Source organism: Mustela nigripes, chromosome 3 (genome assembly GCF_022355385.1).
Source record: "Mustela nigripes isolate SB6536 chromosome 3, MUSNIG.SB6536, whole genome shotgun sequence".
NCBI classification, from domain to species: Eukaryota; Metazoa; Chordata; class Mammalia; order Carnivora; family Mustelidae; genus Mustela; species Mustela nigripes.
Window position 1 is genome coordinate 110,210,076 of NC_081559.1, and position 9,719 is coordinate 110,219,794.

Below are 9,719 nucleotides of genomic sequence, written 5' to 3' on the forward strand. Positions count from 1 at the left end.
CTAAAAGAATTTAGAAAGAGGGTCCAGTCTATCTAAACTATCACCAGAGATAACTGCAAAGAATATGGGGAGCCATGGTAATTGCAAGGGAACTAGCAGGACCTGGAGATCAAATTCCTCCCCTCTGGCCCACTGTCTGCACAAAGCATGGCAAAATGTTTACCAAACATCTGCTCTTACCATCTTCCCATAAACTGTTGTCTTCCTCCCCCACTTTGAAGTATCAGACCCCTACCCCTTCTCCTCTGCTCAAGACAGCATAAGCCTCAACTGCCTGACTACCTGTAGATTTCATATTCTCATGTGGCTCACATACTCAATTCAGTTCATCAGTCTTATGGCAATTTACCAAAGAACCTAGAAGGATTAAAAAAAACAAAAAACAAAAAAACAAATTTCCTTCCCAGGAAGCACAATATAAAGGAAAAACACACTACAGTGTATTTTTCCTTTACCTATAGCAACCATATATGTTCCAGATAATAGCTACTAGCAAGTGAGGCCCCAAAATAAGGATTCACAGTCGGATTCAAAGTAAGGATTACACTATGGAGCAAAAGCAGTCCAACTGACCCTTAGTGAACATACACCATGAGCAAAAAATAAATCTTTGGGGACGCCTGGGTGGCTCAGTGGGTTAAGCCTCTGCCTTCGGCTCGGGTCATGATCTCAGGGTCCTGGGATCGAGCCCCACATCAGGCTCTCTGCTTAGCAGAAAGCCTGCTTCCCCCTCTCTGCCTGCCTCTCTGCCTACTTGTGATCAGTCAAATAATAAATAAAATCTTTAAAATAAAAAAATTTAAAAAAATAAATCTTTGTTTTAAGCTCCTGATTTTGAGGGTTATTATTCATAGCCTATTCAGAATGATAATCTAAAACTTAATTTAAAAACTAGACTGAAAATTCTTCATGTTCATTCTATTTCTCAATTCTCTGACCAAGTACATTAAACTCTTTCAAATTACTTCTCCTAGATACCAGAAATATTAACATACTCCCTATACCATTTGCTTAAAATGGACCGGTTCATACTCATTTCACTGAAAATCGCACTTGATACAAAGAAATCATTCAGATTTACCCAAATATTTATCAGAAATCTCTGATTTAACAATTATAAAGAATGAGAGGTTAAGGGGCACCTGGGTGGCTCAGTGGGTTAAAGCCTCTGCCTTCAGCTCAGGTCATGATCCCAGGGTCCTGGGATCGAGCCCCATATCGGGCTCTCTGCTTGGCAGGGAGCCTGCTTCCCCCTCTCTCTCTGCCTGCCTCTCTGCCTACTTGTGATCTCTGCCTGTCAAATAAATACATAAAATCTTTAAAAAAAAAAAAAAAAAGATGAGAGGTTAAGTACAGTATCTGTAGTTGAGTGTATTTTCCAAAAATTATGTTGGCCCTACCCCCAGAAAATTGCAGTGAAGCTACTTCCAAGGAGAATGCTTCATGTAAACAATGTGGAGGCTGAGAAAGGCTAAGGAACCCTTGCTCTAACTAGAAGAGCAAAGCAAAATCCCCAACTATGAACAAGATTCTTAACACCTCTAAGCCTCAATTTCTTTGCCTGTAAAAATCAGAATATGATCTACCATGGCTACTGTAAAATTAATGTGTGTAAGGCTTCTGACATGTAACAGACATTCAAATGTTACTTCTTCCTCTCAAGATACAGTCTGAAATTTGTAGAAAATTGTGTGATATCCTCAATGCCAAAAGACATGCCTTTATGAAACATAAACAAAAACTAAAGCAAAGACCAGGCTGAGAACCAAAACAAGGATGTGAGTGGGGGGGAAATGGGAAAGACCAAGGATTACCAAGATAATAGAAATTCAACTACAGAAATACTCATTAGATGAAAAATATTTTTTAGTACACACTGGAGGGCAAAAGAGCAGAACTGTGAATGTGGTTATACAACCACACTGTGTCAAATACAAGCAGGTCTCCTAGAATGCTAAGTAAAATAATAGAGATGAAAATACTGAGAAATTATGACAAACGTGAAGGATGGAGAATGGAAACCTGAAAACTATATACATTGCCAAAGAACCATAATACAAAGAAAAAACAAAGACACAGATTAGGGGGAGGAAAAAAGTGGGAAGAACGGAGATAAACAATGACTATTAGCTTTCAATCTACATTCTTATTCACTTAAATATCTGTATAATACATACATCCATGAACTCAGAAATAGAAGGCAATGAACCAACATTTTCTTATCCAACCTCCTTAACAAACCAACTTGGCAAATTAACCAACACTCTCTGCCTCTCTATAATGTCTTCTGATAAAATATTGGAACATTCAATATTAATTAAGCTTATTTTTTATCAAACCAGTACATTTCTGCACTCATCAACATACCAAGAATCAAATATGTTTATGTATTTGTTATAATTATACAGTTTAGATATTATATAAACCAATGAAATTGTGACTGTGAAGACAGTTTTTGTTTCCATGAAAATGAAGTTGAGTGTTTAGAAAAACTTAAAGGCTAGTTTCAAAAAAACTATTATTAAAGTGAGAATAGGTGAATAAACTGTAAAAGACTAAAAGGAATAATCATACAATTCTAGATGGATCACATAACTCAGACTTCATTACATATCCATGTTTTTTTAAATAAAATATTTAAAGTAAAATGTGTCATTTTTAATTCCCCTTATATTTTTAAAAAATTAAACTAACCATCACCATTCCTAATCACATTAAAAAAATGATTTCTACATACATTAAAACAGACATAACCTAAGTGAGCTATGAGAGATTTTTTTGAACACTTTTTATATGCAAGGCCCTATACTAAACATATTATCTCATTTAAACCTCATGACAAATCTATAAGTACCATTATCTCTATCTTACACATAAATGAGGCATAGAAAGGATAAACATTCAGATCTTACATTCAGATCTTACTCCCAAGTACAAACTCTTTACTGATTACTAATTTTTTCATATGTTTTCTATATTTAATTTTTTTCAATAAACATTATAATCACCATCAGTCATCTGTAGAGTTTACTAATGTTAACTCATTTCAAGTACTGTCTCCTCTTCAAGGTCTTCTAAAATGCTCTCCCATCCTGGTACATAGCAGGCACTCCATGAATGGTAATGGCAGTACTCTGGCGAGCAAATCTAATTTTCTGGTTGCCCTAATAAAGCAGAGAGGCAACAAGGTGCGATTGTTAAGAGCACAGATTGTGGAGCTAGGCTGCCTGCATTCAAGCTCCACCTCCACCAAGCACAAGAAGTGTGAACATGGGCCAGTTACTTACTATCTCTGTGTTTCAATTCCCTAATCTGTAATAGGAGTATAATAACAGTAACTAATTCACTGGGTTGTTAATGGGGAATAAGTTACTATTTTAAATCAGTGCCTAGAATGTAGAAAGTGCTTATATTTGCTAAATAAACAATACCACAAAGGAGAACAAAGAAAACAACCAACAAATTAAGAAGAAACCTTTTGTAAATGATCAGTGATTAGGTAGGCACCACCTTCCAAGAATCTTAGGACACTATGAAAAGAGGTCCCTTCTGCCTGTCAATTCTGTATTTATTCAATAAACATTTGGCTCCAGTCATCTAGGTGCACCAAAATCAACAAAACACTGCCTCTGTCCTAGAGCTAACTTCCTAGTAGAGGACAAGGAAATAATTATAGAACAATGTGGCGAGTACCATGGTAGAGGCAGGTGCAGTGTGCCTGAGGAGTATTCAGAGGTAGTGGTGATGAGGGGACCTAATTTGGTAATTACCAAAGAATGCTGATAAAATCATATCTTAACCTATTTTTTAATTAGTAATTATTGATTAAAGTCCACACAAATCACTAACTGTACAAATGGGAAAAATTACCTTTAAAAAAAAACCTCCCAAAGTTTATAAACCACATAATGCTTATAAAATTAATGGTACTATGAATCTCAAACAAAACACTCTTCAGCACTTAGAAGAAAGGCAGTGTGCAAGTCAGAGAAAAGATTCCAAAGATCCTACCTTATCCTGGCAATTGGGAAGACAAAGCGTAACCAAAAAATTAAACAACAATCTAAGAGTTAAGTAACAATAAACTGACAACAATACAAAATACAAAGCCAATCCATGATTAGTATCATTAAAAAATGCAGTCAACCAATATTCCCAATAAATATTGGGTAAAAGGCAAAAAACAAAAAAACTATACAGACGCATTTCTTATAAACATAAGTACGTGTACAGATAGAAAGCTATACCTCACACAACACTCGAGAATAAGGGGAAAGATTCTTCATTTCTATATATACAGTTCATCCTGACTTACAAAAAGGTGTGAAAAAACTTCATGTAACCTGTTTAATGAATTAAATCATATTTTTAAAAGAGATTATTTATTTTAGAGAGAGAGATGAGAGCACTTGTGCCTGCAAGCACCCATCAGCTGTGGGGGAGGTGAAAGGAAGAGGCAGAGGGGGAGAGATGAGACTCCCAAGCAGACAACCAGAGAGGAAATCAAGAGTTGGGACATCTAACCAACTGAGCCACACAGGTGCCCCTAAATCATATTTTTAATAAAAGAATGTGTAACTTAAGTAAATCCTACTACAAAACTTCTCTAAAGCAGTAACGTAAAAAAAAATTTTTTTAAACCAATAACCTATTAAATGTCAGTTAATTAGTTGGGAAATAAATTCAATTTTATATTACATATATTTCATTTATTTCTACCTGGCTTAATTAAAATGAGGTTCACCTCTAAATGTAGCCAACATACTCGTTATCAGAAATCATAGTATTCATAAAATATATAACTCACAGGAATGTAATATACAGCATAGAGAATATAACCAATAAAATTATAATAACTTTGTAAAGTGACAAATGGTATCTGTAGTTATTGTGGAGATCATTCTGTAATGTAAAAAATATTAAATAACTATGATATATACCTAAAACTAATAGGATACTGTGTATCAATTATATTTCAATAAAAATCAATTCATAAATGTTTACTAACTTGGTCATTACAGAGTGAGAACACTGAGTGAAGTCAAAAAAATTTTAATTCTTAAACTTCATAGTGGTAGAATTACCATTAGAATGCAGATATTCTCACTCTCAATCCAGTGCTCCTTGCATTAAACCAGAAAATTCAGAGTTTTCTCAAAACGTTTTTAGTAAATCCATTCTTCCTTTACTATATATCTAGTTATTTTTGTCTGTCAACAAATATTGGCTAAGAAAAACTTAAACACACTCCTTCAGTGAGAGTCCAGGAAAAGAGAGGCATTGAGTTTTTCCCATTTTTCAGAAGCCAGGTTTGGTTTTTTTAAATTCATAACAGGCGATACCTTGAATTCACAACTAAAAATGTTAATTTATGAATTTTAATGATTAAAAATTTTTAAAACCCCCCAAATCAGAATCTGATTAATATAGTTGTATAGGATATTTTATAATTCCTGTGATTTTTGTTTCTATATATATATACCAACAAAAGAGTAACACTGAAATTCAAAAGTTAGCCTAACAAGAGTCAGCAATATATGCTACAACTGTTCAGTGACAGATTATTGGAGAACAGCTAGCACTACAGTGCTAATTTATCATGCCACAGATTGCTAACAGCAGTGGGGAAAATAAACCTTACCTTAACCCCCATAACCAAGTGATCAAACTCAGCATCACAAATAATGGGACTTGACAGTATATGACCTGATGGGAAGCAATGTGAACTACACAGTATCACTTAAGGGTTATTCTTGCCCAAAATATTTAATTTGAAATTAATCAAGCCTTTAAAGCTAGCTTACAGTTAACTAATTCAGGGGAACAGAGGAACACACTAAATGATACTATGGGGGGGGGTGGTACGGAATCAGACAAATAGAAAATGTTACTCATTTTATAAGACCACTGGTTTGATCTTTAAAAAAAGAAAAGAAAAAGCAACTTCATTTTAAAAGGCAGAGGTGAAACTGTTCTAGATTCAAAGAGATCAAAGAGATTTAACCACCAAATGCAGTGAATAAATCTTGTATCTTGGTCTGGTGTGACTGGGTATGAAAAAACCATAAATGACCAAACAGTATACATAGAGAGATTTAAATATGAGATTTAAGTATGAATGTTAGGTTACATTAAGAAACTATGGGGGGTTGGGAGAAGGGGGGGTGGGGTTATGGACATTGGGGAGGGTATGTGCTTTGGTGAGTGCTGTGAAGTGTGTAAACCTGGCGATTCACAGACCTGTACCCCTGGGGATACATGTTTATAAAAAAAATTTTTTTTAATAAATAAATTATTTTTTAAAAAACTTATCAACTAATTACTGATCAGAAAATATGAACTAAAAAAAATAACAATAATGGTATTTTGACTAAGTTAGGAAATGTCCACCTTTGGAAATGTATGCTGACATATTTAGGGATAAAGTGTCATAATGTTCACAGCTTAGTTTCAAATGGCTGAACCAAAAATAATACACACATATTTACAGATAAAGCAAATACAAGATGTCAATACTGAATCTAGAGGATCATGGTACGGATGTTCACTCTATTAGCAGTATGTTTGAAATTATATATGCTTGATATTATTTCATATTAAAAAAAAAGTTGGAGGAGGGTACTGAGGAGGTCAGAGAACTCCAATTCTACAAAGGAAAAAAAGATGAACCCAAAACCAAAGCTGTCAGAACCTTAACGTGGCTTCATTTTAACACAGCATCTATTAAGCACAGTTTACCACTCTGGTAGCAGCAAGGTGAACTAAAAATGAAAGAACCATTAATAGACTCAGTCCCTAATGTAATCCAATTTTTAAAAATAAGCCTTTAACAGTTACTTTTCTCAAAAGAGACACATGGAAATCACGCCAAGATAACCATTCTATAATGGAATCACACTCAATATAAATCAACAGGACTCAAAATAGTTCACATTTTAACCAAACAAATCAATCTATGAACTAACCACTTGTCAACTCTATAATTTAACCTTTTCTTCACAGACAACACAAAAATATTCAACTACAAATTTTCTTAAACCTGATAATATACTGCAGAAAATCAGAGTACTGTAATTGGATACATTCCTTAAACATTTCTAACTATACATTAAGCCTCCGCTATTCAAAGAATCTATTAATATTTTCTTCTATAAAAAGAAATATCCTTTTTCCTAACTATAAGCAAAGAAATAATACGAGCCAATGTTAAAATGACAATTTTTGGTTTATAAGCACTTATCAGTCACCACACACCAATGAAAGGGAAAAAAAAACACAATTACAAGATAACTTTCTATGATATTCTACACACTAATTTTGACAACTCAGAAATATTGCATAAGACTGCACCAATTACTAAGTATGTTCAGCCATTGCCACACAAGTCCGCAACAAGTTTTGCAATAAGGAAATCTCAAGCTAATAACCTAACTGCGAGTTCCCTGTATTTGTCAAGAACAAACTGCACAAGTAAAGTTAACTTTTCAGGAAATATGCATTTTACCAATTATATTTCTTTTTTGTTTCATCCTTTTTAAATTTTATTACATTTCTTTTTTAATAAAAGTTAATTTCTTTTTTCTGTTAATTTTTTTTTTTTTTTACTGCAAACGGGTAAAGGTGCCCAGCGCCACCCTTTAAAAGTAATTTTTTAAAAGAAAAAAAAAAAGCCAAGAAAATGATTTGGCTAAGCTGCAGCAAAACACACTGACAGCCTAAGTACAAGAAAATTACATCTACCTACTTTAGAATTTACTCCCAGGAAGAAACTCTCCAACTATTCTCATTTTCCTCACATAATTTTTTTCAAGACTCAAAAATACAGTCCTACAGAAAATACATATATGGGAAACAGGGCTTCCCGAATTACCAGGTGCATGACCTTGGGCAAATTCCCTAATCTCTCCGAGACTCAATTTTTCATCTGTAAAATGGGGAGACACGTACCGACCTCATTGTGCTGAAAAAACAAAATCAGACAAAGCAAGACAACTGCCGGCCAAATGGTAAATCCTAAGGCTTGAAGAATCACCACCTCCCCTTCCCAATCAGTAGATTATCACAATGTGACAGTGCAAAGACAAGCACTTTTTCGCTTACTGCATATAACACTTCTCCCGGGGCAGCTGCAATCTTCCTTCTAAAATCCATGCAAAGTACGTGTCTGACAGCTACACAGCCCAGCAGTCTACTGCGCTCAGACTTGAGGCTCAGGACAAGATGCGGGGACCCCCGAAATCTCTCCACCCGGAGGACAACCACCTAGCGAAACCCCCGCCTGGGGAGCTGCGCACAGGCCCGCCGCGGCCCCCGCCCCACACAAACACAGGCACGTACCGGCCGTTCCGCGGGGACGTAGGGAGCCGCAGGCCCGAGGAGGGGCAGCCGCTGCCTCCGAGCCCGCCCCTCCGCCCCCGCGCGGCCTGTCACCGCGCCCCCCTGTCGGGGGAGGCCGCGGGCCCCCGGGGGCCGGAGGGGCGCGCGAAGAGTCTGGCGCGGGCCGGATCCCTCCTTCACATGGAGCCCGCGCCGGGGTGGAGTGCGCGTGGACGGTCGCGGCCGACCGGGCCCTCTCGGCTCCCCTCGGTACTTCTAGACGCCGCGGCCCCGAGGCCCGCGCGAAGCTGAGCAGGAAAGGAGGAAGCCGTGGGCCGGGCGCCGCCAGAGGCCGGAGAAGGGGCAAGAACGGCGACTCCGCGGTTGGAGGTGCCAGGCCTGCCGGTCGTCGTCCTCGCCCTCGTAGCCGCCGCACGCCGCACGACCCCTGAACACCGCACCCAGCGGCCGCACCACTTTCGTCAGGCGCCGCCGCTGAGGGCAGCGGGCCGCCACTACACACGGACCCGTGACGTTGGGCGTAGCGCGGCGCACGTCACGGCCGGCTCGCCTGTGCGCGCGCAGCCCTCCGCCCGCCGGGAGCGGAACCCGCCACGGGCGCGCGCGCCCAGCCTGCAACGCCGCACGCAGGCCGAGAGGACCGTGCCCGCGCCTGCGCAGTGGCCAGCTGCGCCCACACAAGCTCTGCTTCCCGCGGCGTTGGGCAGTGCGGGGATTCCCAGCCCGGGTCAGCCCCGGCGCGAGCCCCGCCCCTATCTCCCAGCCGCGGCTCGGGTCCCAGTGCGCCGGGCACACGCACGCGCGCCAATAACCCCCACCTTCTGCGGGAGTCCTCGGCGCCCGAGACTTCCAAGCAAACCCAGGGGAGCGTCTCCTGCTTGGGCTTTGAGCCCGGCGCGGAGCAGCAGAGCAATGAAAGACTGAGAGCGACTCTGAGTCCGTAGCATGTTGTTTGCAGGCAACAAGCCTGTTGATTTTCGGACTTCATTGCAGATTTTTTTTTCTTTTAAGTTTTTATTTATTTATTTGACAGACAGAGATCACAAGTAGGCAGAGAGGCAGGCAGAGAGAGAGGAGGAAGCAGGCTCCCTGCTGAGCAGAGAGCCCGATGTGGGGCTCGATCCCAGGACCCTGAGATCATGACCCGAGCCGATTCCAGAGGCTTAACACACTGAGCCACCCAGGCACCCCCAGAATTTTTTACTGAAGGACTTTAGAAATTATTGTCAGCTTGTCAACTAACAGTAAACCACGCCGCCCCCCCCCACCCACACACACAAGGTTCAGCCTTCTAAGTTTTACAGCTGTTCTCTGTTTAGTTCCTATCACCATTCGAGGTCAGTCCAGCAAGTACTACTTTCCCAGTTTAACACATGTGGAAA

General features: G+C 39.4%; 1 protein-coding gene across 1 annotated transcript in view; it reads right to left on the reverse strand.

Annotated features, from left to right (window-relative positions):
• Positions 1-8,902, reverse strand: part of MAP3K2 (mitogen-activated protein kinase kinase kinase 2) — an 85,320-nt gene extending 76,418 nt beyond the window's left edge. Inside the window, exon 1 of the mRNA XM_059394501.1 lies at positions 8,338-8,902. The gene's annotated coding sequence lies outside the window, so the exon portion shown is untranslated. The remainder of the gene's footprint in view (positions 1-8,337) is intronic.
• Positions 8,903-9,719: the final 817 nt, after the last annotated feature.